Source organism: Anguilla anguilla, chromosome 5 (genome assembly GCF_013347855.1).
Source record: "Anguilla anguilla isolate fAngAng1 chromosome 5, fAngAng1.pri, whole genome shotgun sequence".
Classification (NCBI taxonomy): Eukaryota; Metazoa; Chordata; class Actinopteri; order Anguilliformes; family Anguillidae; genus Anguilla; species Anguilla anguilla.
The window spans coordinates 45,025,111-45,039,651 of record NC_049205.1 but is presented as its reverse complement, the minus strand read 5'-3'; the positions used below and the strand labels follow the sequence as shown (position 1 = coordinate 45,039,651).

The 14,541-nt window shown below is 44.9% G+C and overlaps 1 protein-coding gene across 1 annotated transcript in view; it reads right to left on the bottom strand.

The window, feature by feature from the left end:
• Positions 1–14,541, bottom strand: part of LOC118227666 (disintegrin and metalloproteinase domain-containing protein 10-like) — a 78,590-nt gene that overhangs the window by 63,318 nt on the left and 731 nt on the right. The gene's annotated exons all lie outside the window — the stretch shown is intronic.

Genomic DNA, 14,541 nt, shown 5'->3' with positions numbered 1-14,541 from the left:
CAGCCCTCCAGGATTTGAATTTGAGGTTCGAGCTCTAACCAGTGTCAATCCTAGACAGCTACAGGGTCACATTAAAATCAACAACCCATGCAGACCCAGATGAGGCAAGTGAACTGTGTTATTAACAACTTTAATCGATACATTAAGTGAGTAACAACAAAAATTAGTCGACCATGATGCTCTCCAGGGCCAGGGTTCAGGGCCCTAATCTAGGGGTTGTAGGATGTGGTTTTTTTTTGTTTCTATTTTACGTTTCTGGTTTGGTTGCCATAGAGATTTTTGGTGTCCTTGTCAGAAGTGGCCGCAGGAGGAAATGAACCCGCAAGTGTCCTTGCTGAAAGTGCAGAGTGGTCCACAGGTGCTGCCTGCAACCCTTGTCCATCAGTGAGGCCTACAGTGAGATCAAGCTGTCTTAGTGAAGAGGGCTCTTGGGATGATTTGTGCCTGGTTCTGAGCAGGAGAATACGGGGGGTAAATGGAGCCCATGAATTAACATTGGCTCGGCCACCTGTACTTCCTTAACTACCAGTCCTTACAGTCTGAACAAGGGCCCTATCCTCAAAATAGGCTTTTGATTTAGCCATTTAAAGGTCTCAAGCTGCACCTTCACATAACCTCCATATCCTCCTCAATAATGCTGCTGAAGATATCCTGCACTCCTGCCCCCGTATTATCAATATGTGCTCTTGTACCATGCTACATAATAACACTATTCACAAAATATCACATCAGATTAGCCTTTTCATTTCAATTAGGCCATCCAACAACTGCATCGAAAAGGTATACCACTTCTATTTCAACACTATTTGGTTCAAAATAAGACCCCAGAGGGGAATTTAATTTTTTTTCTCTTTTTTTACTGGGGTGGTTAATTAAGTAAATTAATCTTCTGTGTTCCATGAACGCTTTTCTGTTATTTACCATTTTGTTCCGCAGCTAAAGCCAGCCTCCAAAGGCCACAGCAGAAGGCTTACGCTAGCATCATAAGCTATAAGCTGTCTGTGGGGAGAACTGGCAGGGACCCTTCTCAACGCAGTAACGCATCGACTGTTTCCACAGAGACTGAAAGACGCAACGATGTGGGGGAAAATTAAAGCCAAAAGGTTCTGCCGTTTTTAAAGTACACATTACCATCTGCATACGAATGTGCACTGCACGTGATGGGGCTAAAGGATGTACTGCCAAGTGCGACGTGAACATAAAAACACCGGCAATTCGCCTGCATTGACGTAGCATCGGTCCCTAGTGTGAAAGGCAGCCATTAAATCCATCTATTTATCACTGGCAATTCACCAGAACGTTTGATGAATTTTTTTGTTTTTCCACAGGAAGAAGCAGAAAAGATGCTTTTTCATTCTGAGGGACAGTTATTAAATACAGCAGCATTTTGCAGCATAATGCATGTTTTGCGGGGTCTGACTGAATTTTTTATAAATGCAAAGCAATGGGAGAGAGTCACGGGACGTTCAAGTGTGAAGACACTTAGAGCTGCACAGTCCTGCCCGGCCAATCGATTTAAAAATGCATCATAAACAGCACACCACCATCTTCTGTAAAAAGAGTGAATCCAAGGACTGGACAGGCAAAAACCTCCTTCGCACCTCCACATGGTTGAAGGAAATGGCAATGTGATTAAAAAAAACTCCTTTATCCAAGCACACGGATACATGTCTTTTAGATTAGAAGGAGAAATATGTTTGTGGGAGAAGAATAACACAGTACAGCACAGTAAATAAAAATAACCTCTTGTTTGGAGAAAGTTCATAAAGCAAATAAGGAAATAGCTAACCCCTGTGCTCCAAAAATACCTCAACAGATTGGAGAGAGGCTGTCTCACAACGATTGCAAAACAAAAGGAAGACAGAATCCAGCAGTCATGTAGGACAACATCTTGGCAACGCTACACTCTCTTTATGTTTTCTTTAATCGGTTTTGCACAATAACAGAGCTATTTCAGCTCTAGCCGTCTTGAGCGTCATGAAATATGCTGAAAAAAGGAAGTTTTCAAAAATAAATCAATAAAAAATAAAAATAGGTCACTGCTGACAAGTTCAACCCAAATCACATCATAATTGTCATTTATGTGAGAACGCAGATCATAAAGGATCGAAGTAAAATCTAGGCTATTCTCTTCTTTTATTCTCTTCTTCCCTGAGAAGCTGGAAATGACAGCCTCAAGACAGTTCTGAAGATTGGTAGGATTTAAAAAATAATCAAATCAGTAGGATACAACAAACACAAAAAACAAGCCCAAAACAAAAAAGAAGATAAGTCTTTTCATACAAAAAAGTTGAAGGTATATAGATAAGAAAATGGACAAAATTGATCTCTTTCAAGGTTCCGGCATTTACAAAAATCAGCCATTTCCTCAATCAATGCATTGCAAATCATTTTTATCTGTATAGTGCTTTTTACAGAGAACTGTCGCAAAGACGCTTTACAAGGGCAAATCAATCGCCTTCATCTGGTGCCGTAGCATTGCTTTGGATTGTGGCGTCACAGTTTATCCCAGACAAATGAGGAAGGATCGGGAGGTAAAATAGAAATGAGAGGGGCTGCTCCCTCGCATGATGACAAGCTGAGATTTAGACATAGCCCATCAATTCCATTAAACTCTGGCGGCACTTGAGGAACTTTAAGACGCCGAGCCGGAGCCCCCTGGCAGTCCGTCTCAATGCCTTCGCAGTTAATGAAGATGGAAAGGAGACCGGCTGGCATTTCCCCACGGCGGCCGACGAGAGCACCAAACCGCATCCAGCCGCATCCCAAAACACGGCCGTCGGCCCCGCATCGCCCGGGAAACTCCGGGCGAATTTGCACGGGGACACGAGAGGAGTAAGCGTACGTTTAGACTCTTATATGCGCTGACCTTTCCGTAAGTACGTGCTGCCTTGGCAGTCGTGCCTCCAAGGCGCGAAAGCCTAACCCATCTGCGCGTTTCTGCATTAGGCGGGTGGTGAAAAATGGAGCCTTGCTACAGTTCGGTTTTCAATTAAGTTTCGCGAAGACAAAAGGAACAGAATTATCTCCAGGCAACTGCGTACGAGAGCACAGTTTGAATGCAGAGACCCGAGCCCTGCTGAAACAGTAACGCTGGATAAGATCAAGGCTCGGGCTGCGGCAAGAAATAACATCACAGGCTCTCATTTGCATCAGATCCACATACGCTCTGCAGTCCGTAAAACAAAACTGGAGCAGAGCTACTATGAAATGATTCAAACACCACGTCTGAGTATGGCCTTATGACACGCTTAATCAACCGGCCTTCGTTTCTACATCAGTACAATCGAGAGCTGTGCCAATTATACAAAAAGTAGGCTATGAGATGCTTCTAGAAGTGTGTGTAGGCTATATCTCAAAACACACCTGAACGCAGAGCTTTTTTACCCGATATGCCGGAATAAACGCTAAATGTCAAATTTAACATTTTTATTGGGGCTTGCCACAAGAAATAAAAGTGTGAAACGGTGTACTTCATCTAGTTTTGCAACCATGTGAGAAAGTCGTGACTGAACTGGCAACACGAGCAGTATGCTCTCCAGTGGACCAAATCTAGAAGTTAAAACTCAGTGCTTAAAAAAAGGCCTTATAAAAACAAAATGGTTCCTGGCATATTAAAAAGGCTTCAAAAATACAATCCAAAAAGATGTTAAAAAATGATTAGGATGCTCAAGGGTGCTAAAACTAAAATGAACTGAGAATTGAAGCTTCTCAGGTAGAATATGTATGCTTAGGTGCGTTTAAAGAACTAGGTAATTATTTAAACTGAAGTGCAAAAAATTTGCCTTAGCCTGGTCTGACACATATTAGCTTGAAAAAACTGCACCAACGGCTCATTTTTCTTTGTCATGATGCAACAATGGCAGGTTCTTTTTTTACAGTGCTCAAATATCTCAGGCAATTCAGGATGTGGCTCTTTTGTTGACATCTTTATGGTCTCATCCGTCTCTTGCGCAACAAACCAGGTCCAAACAAAATTCAGAGAACAAATGAGGGCAGGTTAGACTGGTAACGACAGTATATCGTTCTGACTGGTTCCCAGCAATGGCTCCATTTTAATTACTTTTTGGTTTTTTAAATCTCCTATGAAGTGAAAACAGGACGGTGACCACGCTTGCAAACAAATAAACGTTTTTATTGGAGAGCAGACGAGTCCATCCTTGCGTATTTTTCTCTCTCTTCACGCAGGGGTAAAAGCAGAGAGGGCTGGAGAAACAGATGAGATCAGAGGGCACAAAGAGCCACGGTGGGTAATCGAACGCAGATGGGATTCAGATATGGGCTCACAGTCAGCCGCCCTATAGACGGCGCCATGCGTTCGGCCAGCTAGCAAATAACCGCTTTATCCAATTAAGTATTTTATTTCATACAACATCAATAGTGACTGCCTCAAGAAGTTAAAATACATCAAATGATTTCCTTACACATGTACAGACAGAACCATTAATCTTCTGTCACAGTGAAGTTTTGCATTGTTTGTTCTAAACTCAGTTAGAGTAAATAAACTTCAACAAAATGTGCTAGCGTCATCTCTTGTTCTGGCTTTGTCTGCGTCACCTCACTGAGTGCACCCATACTGCCCTTTCCCTCCCACTGTCTTTCTCCCTGATTAAATCCCCCATGAGCAGCATGGGCAGGCCTGGTTCAGCTGCAGCTGTCTCCCGTAGTGTAGGAGTCTTAACTCGTCTGGTTTATTTCAGTTCACTCCGTTTCCCTCTGATGCTGGCACGCAACAACGAAAGACAACAAAGAGTTGGGTTCTATTGGCTTACAAGGCATGGACCCAAATGTCCATTTTTAAGATGGGCTGCTCATAAGGTGCATCAAATTCTCACGTTTGACCTCACTTCTCCTTCTTAACTTCATTCTAGTTCCGCTTCTGCAGAAAAATAGATTGAATGAAATAATAATGAAACTCATAATGCAGTTTCAGTTCTTGAAGTACTGTACTACTATAGGATAAGCCTGACTAACTCTGAATTATGGATTTCAAATGGTCAGAAAACCATAAAACAATTAGGAAAGTATAAAGCAAAACAACGAGACCGATACAGACACAAGCACGCACACACACACACGCATACGCACACGCACACGCACACGCACGCGCACACGCACACACGCACACACGCCCACACACGCATACGCGCACACACACACACGCACACACGCACACAGGCACACAGGCACACACACACACACACACACACACCCCCACACACACGCATACGCACGCACACACACACACACACACACAAAACAAGGAAGACTCACAAGTCACAAGGCCCTGTGCAGAAGACAGAGCCCATTTCAGAGGCAGATACCCCAGCACAACGCGGCGTATTGTATCGGTTCAGCAGCCCCGGCGTGCAGGAGGCCCGGCCACGCCCAAAACAGCCGCCGCAAAGCAACCAAGCCAAAAAAAATGAGTCAGGTTGAAAATATGCCAACACCCACATCCCCCCCAAATGACAAAGAATCTCATTCTGTGCACTGTAAACCACTGATGTGCCAACGCACTAAACCCAAGGGGCAAGCCTTATTTGCAAGGACAAGAAAAATAAATAAATAAACTGGAGATCAATCGGTCAGGAATCGCTGGCGGTCCTTTGTGCTGGCGTTTTGCGGCGCGGGCAGACGGCGCAGAGCCCGCACCGCTTTAATCCACTTCCCACCAGGACAAAGCTCTTCCGAGGGCGTCCCACTACGGCAAATATTTGCTTAGAATAGCAGCGCGCGGAAAAGCATTTGCGTGTGCAAAACTGAATGCGGCTACGCTGTGGAATGATGCTTTCTGAGCGGAAGGCACAAGTACAAAGGCTGCCCAACATGGCAACCGGTGGAATGTTTGCGGTCAAAAAAAGACAAAATGCGAAGCTGTACGACCTACAATTAAATCAAATGCTTTTATCCTCTAGGAAGCAAAAAAAAAAAAAAAGGAGCTTACTTTAGGTGGGACTGGAAGCAGTGATATGAGATTAATTTAACCAATCACGCACTCTCTCATTCAATCATCATCGTAATAATCTACTCCCAGCTGTCCTCCATGGAGGCCATGTCTAACACGCGTGAATAAGTCTTTAGACTACTTTCCACCCCAAACTACAATAGATGCCCACCGTAATAAAGAGTGAATCTGATGCTTGCCATCTCAGCAGAAACAAAAACACTTTCATTTGTACACACAAACACGAGCAAAATGTCTCCTTTACTTCAATTTCTAGAACAATCTATGAAGAGCCACCATTTCCCCCAGCTACCGCAGACAGTGAGCCTTCCAGGACTACTGTTCCAGGACTACTAACAACGCTTCTGCCCTAGTCAGAGTCCCGCTGCTTCAGGCGAGCGCTACGAAACGGTACCGAAAAAGGCCCGGGGGGGTACACCGGTGTCGAGTCGCTTCGCTGCCCCGGTACTCCGGAGGCAACGTCACACGATACCAGCACCGCGCTTTATTTCAGAAGTAAAAATACCGCTCCCTCAGAGGCGCAGACGAGAGCCTGCTCACGCAAAACAAAAAAAAACAAACAAACAAAGAAAAAAAAACCGTCGACAGGGAAGAGTGAAGGTGAAGCCAGGACAGCGCGGCTCCAGATGTTGAGTCGTGCGAAGGGGGGGGGGTGGGAAGGAACGGATGATGACGCGGGATCAGGACGAGGAAGCGGGCCTTCCGGAAGGAAGACAGACCGACGACAGACGCTTTCCGAAACGTCTGTGACCCAGGGCCTCGTTTATCAAGCAGGCTAGAAATTTAGTTTCCGCATTTTTACATACAGGCGTATATCTTTAAACCTAAATACACAATAAATATGCAGTGTTTATCAGGACTGGGTATTGTCAAGTGCCTCACAATCCAATATGTGCCACGATACAATCCGTACAGTAGAATACAATGCAGTATGCAACGGTACTGCAGTATTTTCAGTCACTAGCCTGTATGTGCAATCTTTCATTTCATTTCATTTGAGGTACAACACAACTTCGAGTTAAAATCATGTGAAAACAAGATCAATCACAACTCTGTGAAAAATAAGTGGAGATGCATGTACGCACTGTTTACATATGGATTTGTGTACACACAGGGGTTAAATAAGGCCCCGACCAAAGCTGATAACCCAGACCACTTCACTTACATTTTACAAGTAAAAAAAACGTAAACAGACGATTCAGAAGACTAGTGCTGCTCATCCTACACGACACCTTGTTATCGCTGCGCCCTCAGGAGCAGCATGCAGGGAGACAACGAGCAGAGCTGAATCTTAGTTCCTCTCTAAAGAGAAAAGCGAGAACAGTTCCTGGGGCCCTTTAAGAAGAGCTCCATTATCACGCGGAGACCTGCTGTGATCGCGGCGCGCTAAACGAACGCCTGAACCTCGGGCGGCGGGAGAGAACCGCGCGCCCGGGGTTTTATCTTCACACCGCCTCGGTCTTCCGCGCGGCCACGGAGCCGCCACCGCGTCACCGGCAAGCCATAAAACGCATCGGCGCTCGACGGGGTTCCAGCCGGCTACGGAGAGACGTTTTCAAAGCCGTCGGGTTTCTCGTACGGAAACGTCACGCGGGCGGAGTGGAACCGAGCTCGCGCACGGAACCAGCAGAACGGCGACGCACCAGGGGCGTCTCGGGAGATCCGCGACCGAAATCTCGAGGCGCGCAGGCGAGGGAGTCGTGCCGAGCGGCGGCGGCTAGCTGCGGCCCTGCCAGCGGGGCGCGGGGGCGACCGGCGGTCATTTTGAATAACGGCGCCCGCGGGCATCGCGGGACTGGACCGTTAGCCTGGCGGCGCCCTGCGCCGGTCTCTGAAGGGCCTGCAATCGGACGGGCCGCAGCGGACGTCTCTGAAACAAGTGCGCGTTTGTGCTGGACTGGAGAGCCGCGCCATGTTGTGAGGGCAGCCGCTTCGGTGGCGAGATCTACATCTAGTCCGCCGAGAGGGGGAGGTTATTTGAAATACAAAGGAACGGTCCAGGTTACCTTGTGGCTACATACACCAGAAGGTATCTTCCGCACATGCTAGAGGGACCAGAACAGACCTAGCATCTACCCACCAGTCCTACCAACTCTGCATAGGACCGTCCTTTGACTGCTGTCAAAAATGGAACCAGAGGGAGGAAAATGGTGTAATTTGCTGCAGCATAATAAACTCAAGAGAACAATTTTACACCCAAAAAAGTAATTGGCTGTGGTGTCAGTGCATATTGATGTGAGCAGGTATACTTGCTCTGCCTTCACACAAAGCCCTCCATTAGCTGCCAACTTCACGGTGAGATGAACATGAAAAATTTCAATGTTATTTCATTCCATCCTCTTGAAAAGAAAACGGTCAAAAAACTCAAAAACAAATATGATAAGCCTAGATAGGCTATGCCTAAATATGGCCTATGACTCAAACCACCAGAGATGCAACCATTAGTCATATTCCAGTGCTCAGCCGAGCCTGAGACCAATACGACGGGGAATATCAAACAACAATAAATCTGCAGTTTCACATTAGAGAAACTGGGCGTCTTCTCTTGTTGCTCTTCTTTTCCAGAAACTTCCAGACTCAGGCAGACGAGCTGCAGCAAGCAGGCCTACCAGTCAATTAACATGCCTTCCACACCAATGGGCCATTTTTACAACTCAAGGAAAAAACAAAAAAACAAAAACAATTGTCGCATTCCATTGCAGTTAATGGTGCCTTCCATACCGCCCCCACTGTTACCGTGCAACAGTTTTGCTTACGCACAATCGTCAAGGTTACCACAGTCTATAAACCAACCCAAAAGCATGGCTCATCAACAAGTTCATTTTACAGACTAATCATGTGATACAGCACTAGTTATAAACCTGCCAGAAGACATGAGGCCAATCACAGTCAGAGACCTCAGACATAAAAAGGAAAAAAACAGACCTTAATGAATTGCTAAACCAAAAATAACCACAAAGTACAAATCTACGAGACTGATACAAAAACAATTAAATCAGTTCAAAGGGCCATGTGGCCTTGCACTAAATGTGAAAATCACTAAATAACACTCTCACACGCGCACACGCACACTCTCACGCGCGCACACGCACACTCTCACGCGCGCACACACACGCTTACACGCGCACACACACTCTCACACGCGCACACACACACGCTCACACTCCTGGGACACCGCCAACAATTTCACCATTGAATGAAAACACTGGTTTGCAAGCCAAGAAATCGTACTGTACAATACGCAGGAAGTGTTTTTTTTTTTGCCACGCGTGTCAGGACGCAGATTGCACCGCCTGTATCGCTGCGGCCAACAAAAGGAATTAGAATTTCCGCTGGCACCAGGATAATACTTCTACTGACAAAGAATGATGCAATGCAGTTGTGGGTTAATCTTGGCTTATCCACTCAAGGTTTAAATTAGCAAACATGGCAGGCGGGGGGGGGCGGGGGGAGAGACAAACAAGAAACCAAAAACAAAAAAACAGTATATCACTGCATGCAAATGGAGGAATTCCATCGCCGCGCATGCGGTGAGAACATCCCCCTGACCAGGCCTGGGGATTTCTGGACGGGGCCGTTGGGGATATGGGAGCCTCTCCTGGCAGTAGCGAGGCAGGTGATGATTGCAGTGTGGCGCCCTGGGCAACGACCATGAACAGGGCCAGCGGGAGGGCCTCGTCACGGGGCCCCGGCAGGTGCGTCTGATCTTGGGCAGGAGAGGAGGCGGGGGGTGGGGGTGCAGGAGGGGGGTCGATCGGCTCAGGGCAGAGCAGGCGCAGAGCGGTAAGAGCTCCACTGCTGCCCGCGCGTCCGGGCTAACTGAGTTTCCGCTGAATACAGCCCTGTCAGTGCACAGCTTCATACCAGCAGCCCATACACACTAACATGCATGCATGCATGGGTACACACATATACACACACACACACACGGGCACCCATACAGACAAGCACGCACACACACGCACGCGCACTCTCACACCCATTCAAAAATAAGACTCCGTTCATGCTCTGTGATCTATAAAACTAATTCCATGAGCAATTCCACTCCAGTGTTGCCTTGCAGCCTGCTCCCAGATAAGGAAAAGCTCAATGAACAAAGGTCACATTATTCTCTCTGGTGGGTTAGCTAAGGACAAGGGGTTTCTTCAGAACGGCAACATCTGCCTCAACGCCCACCAATCACAGTGGGACTTTTTTTGCTTGGCGCTACACCATAAAAATAAGCCATTAAATCCATCACTGTACGAAAACCCGACAGGGGAGAGGGGACTGCGCACTGGCCTCAGTAAACCTCACGTCAGTGAAGTGTACCCACTTATGATTCTATCAACAGGCTGAAGCAGAGAATATTTGAGCAAAGACTGAATATTAATAAGTGTTCAAAACCACAGCTTGCCAGGATCAGTGTATTTTTACCCCTGTGGACTGAATGATTGAGACAGAAATGAAAGGCCTCGTCACATTTTTGATTACTGGACTGACTGCTGGTTAATAAAGATGGATGGTAGAGCTCAGCATGATTGTCAAGAGGATCCCTGACTGGATGCCACTTTGCACAACAGAACAGGGTTTTGCAGGAATGATATCTCGATTGTAAAAATCAGTTAGCGTCCATAGCGCCTAAAGCATGTGACCCACAGGAATTTTAACTTGAAACACAGTTGATACCCTCCTGGGGTCCCCATAAGCACCTTGCCCGACACACTGGATAAGCACAATAACACAACCAATCGTACAATTAGTGCTTAATTGTAACCCTCATAAAAACCCTCATAATTGTAACCCTCATAAAATTTGTATTGCTAAAACAAAGAGGAAAGAATGTGCACGCAGCCAGAATGTCAAACAAAAACAAAAACACTATGAGTGATTGAGTGCTCCAGCATCCATCTGGTACACTGCACACAATGATTCATATTCTGCACAGTTTGCAATTTATCCATATATGCACACAAAAAAAAACAACAGATTTGCATTTACGCTATTAAAGAAAAGAAAATCACCTCAGTTTTTGAGTTTGTGATGCTTTCAACAACCAATGGGCTACTGCTTACAGCCACCTTGGGGGGGGGGGGGGGGGGGGTGGTGGGGTGGACTATTTCCTTTATGCGTTTCCCCTTTTCTTGACATTTAGTAGAAATTGCTAAATCACACCCCGACTTACAGGGAAAAAGAGCTCATTCACGCTCATGACTACTTTTCACACGTAAGTCACCGAGTCGAGCTCACACAGGCGTGAGTCAGAGGAGCCCAAACCGCGATGGGGCGTCATCCGGCCCGGCTGAAACCCTCCATGGGTGACACCGCTGCCAATCATGCACCACCCGGTGGGGCTGCTGGACCCAATCGGCTCTGGCACGGGTCCCGCCCATGCACAGGAACAGTGCCTTAACGGGACGAGCCACCCAGCAGCCAGGGTGTGAGGAGTTTGATAACGCTTTCCAGGGTTCCAACGGAGGCAGACAATAACAACGCTAGGAGCGCACTCATTTTAAATTAGCTGCAAATTTTATCAAAGCCAGAAATCATACTAGCGCAAATGAGAAGTCCACTTACCACTTAAATGCACTTAACCTGAATTCATCGGAAGACGCCAAGACTAAACACCCAGTTCTTTGGAATTATGAATGCGCTAAATGTTTTTAAATTCTACAGATAATATGAGCCTGCTGTCAATCACTGTCGGAGAACAGTACAAGATACAGGGTATTGCTTCATTTTGTTTTTATTTTCTGAGTTGAGCTTCTGCTACAGCATTCAAATCAGGCGACAAAGAAATGCTATATTGTATCAGACAAACCAAAACCATTCAGAACTGAAGCAATAGGCTACATACACTTATGAAAAGTCTTACAGTATAACAGGAGTCAGATGTATACCTGGGATTTTGCCATCCCTGCATTTGCAGATGTGGAGTGGAGCCAAAATGGTCACAATTCAAGCTTAAATGATTTGTAATGTGGATATAGTAATGTGGTTATTAGCTATGTGGATAGGCCTACTTTTCTGTTTGAACTTGGATAAACCCACTTTTCAAAGAATTTCCAGGAATCTAAGAGTATTTACTTCACTAGGCAGCAAGACTTAGCTGCTCTTAAACACTGTGTGGGTGTGCTGTTTACCATGTTAGTACTATTTTAATGTAGCCTGGAAGAGAGAATGAAGAGACCTAATGATATTAGAACAAATTCACTGGCAATCCAACTTCACTGCAATTGTTTTTTGTGAAAAAGGTACTGCATAATATTTGGTAGTTCTATATAGCTATAAACATTCACATTCCCCCACCCTCCCCATTTCCTTTTTTGATCACATGCCACTACTGACAATTTCTGGCACAAGAGCCAAATATCTTGAGTAATTAAGGGAATTTCTCTCACAAATGGTTTGTTTTTCCAGGGGGATCAGAATCAAAGAGGCCAACTTTCTTACAATAAGCTTCCCTACAGAAATGAGACACACCTGTGTGGGACAAAAAGAAATGAAATCTCACTCATCTCACCTATAGCCTACCATACAGGAAGGAGACTTCGACACAATTTTTTACTGCAGAAGGGCGATCTACAAAAAATTTAAACTCATAATATGCAAAATGCGTGGATATTTTTGAGGAAGGACAAGAAGGCTTAGCTTTTATTCCAGCATCTCGATCACTGATTTCCATAAAGTGCATAAAATATTCAAGTCTGTCTGTTCAATTTTTCATTGGGATCTTTAAAGCAGAAAAATAAAGCTGTTGTACTTCATTGGGATGTCTTTTTTTTCAATGAACAGTGGAGAAAACAGGCAATACACCCAGCGACTTTGATGGCTCTTACAGTACATTAAGCCAGGAAAGTTCAACCCACAATCTTTTAGCATTTTCTTTGGCAAAAACTATTTGGTATTTACTTGTACTGCTGTTCCTAAAGATTTCATTTTCATTTGATTTTCTGTTCCAGAAACAAACCACTTTTGAAAAGATGGCTGCCGACAGCCCTTCCATCTCCCAATGTTGTCTGGAAACTGCACTTCCAATTACATTTTCAAACCAATTTTCTCAGTACAGAAGGAGCCGTCTGCTCTGTTTGCAAAGCATCAGCTGTCATATCTTAATACACACTGACTGCAGGCGCTCATTGCCCCTCAAGATTCCCTGCTCATTTCACTCAAAAGCCACTCACACTCATCCTGTTCATATTGTATGCCCTAAATGTAACACATTGCCTTTTTCATTCAGTGTGCAAACAACCCCCCTGATTTTAAATGATGTTGGCTTCTCTCATGAATTCTACCTTTCATTGCCAACTTTGCTGTGCTCTAATTTACACTGAATATTGTAATTAAAGGGCTCAACGCCCCCAGGTCACCGGCAAAAATGACAGGGGAAGTTCAAGACGACCATACACTCAGAGCCTTGTTCAGAAACCTCTGCAAACAGCTACTTCTCTCAAGAGGCAAACATATTCTCTCAAACTGAAATACCAGCACATACTTTTCTGTCATCCGTCCTACTCTGTGAGTGTAATCATAACTAAACATACCTTGCTCTTAGACTAGGGTTACATCAGTACACATGAGCAATGTCAGGATATACAGCTCATTACAATACATGAAGAGATCTATTAAATTCACCACTTGGCCTTCTTATTTTCCAAATGTTTCATTCTGATTTGATGCAGCAGCTTTCAGTCAAACTCTATTTTGTTAACTAAAACAAGAATTACTGCTGTGAAACAACATGGTTTACTGCAGATGTGCACGTGTTCTCAGCTGATGTATTTAAAATAAAGACTGAATTTTCACTCAGCGTGCATTGACGACACACTGTTCCAAATACTAAAATGTTAGCTACTCATTAAAATGAATAAAATTGTGGTAATATTAATAGAAATTTTAAAAATCGTATATGATGAAAGAGGTCAAAGCGAACAGGACTGACAGACCATTAGCTTGATGCCCATACATTCAACAACGTACATGCGCTCTTTGTTCATAGAGCTACGCAACAATGGTAACGTTAAAGTAGGTGGATGTTCTAGTTTGACTTGGACGTCTGTCTGTCTCCCCAAAAGTACGGTGTGGTTTTGGGCCTCAACCGAGACGTTTACAGCCTGCTGAAGTTACTTCATTTGTGCGACAGTAATTTAAACGAATGCCTTAGACTAGCCATTATTCTTGCCAGGTCACTACCCATGTCATTCGCTTGAATATACTGTGACTTTGGTCCACGACCAAACAAGCCACCTCGCAGGAAACTGGCAAGATTGCTGGCTGCCGTTGAATGTATATCTAAATGAGTTCGCTTCGCAAGCTCATCTGGTAATTTCTGTAAGCTTAAGAGAACTGGTAGTAAACAAATGTCACTGTAACTGAAATGTCAAGGTATTATTTACAAACGTGCGCACAAAGACAATGGATTAACTGGTTTAACACAAGATTTGTCCCATAGTCAACCGCAATCAACGACGTACAAGGTAGCCTGTTAGCTAACAATAGTAGCTTATTCATTCAAAACGATCTGGCTGACGATCCAATACAGCAACCAAGGGCTGTTTATCGTGGATAACCAGTTAGCTAGTCGCTTATACATA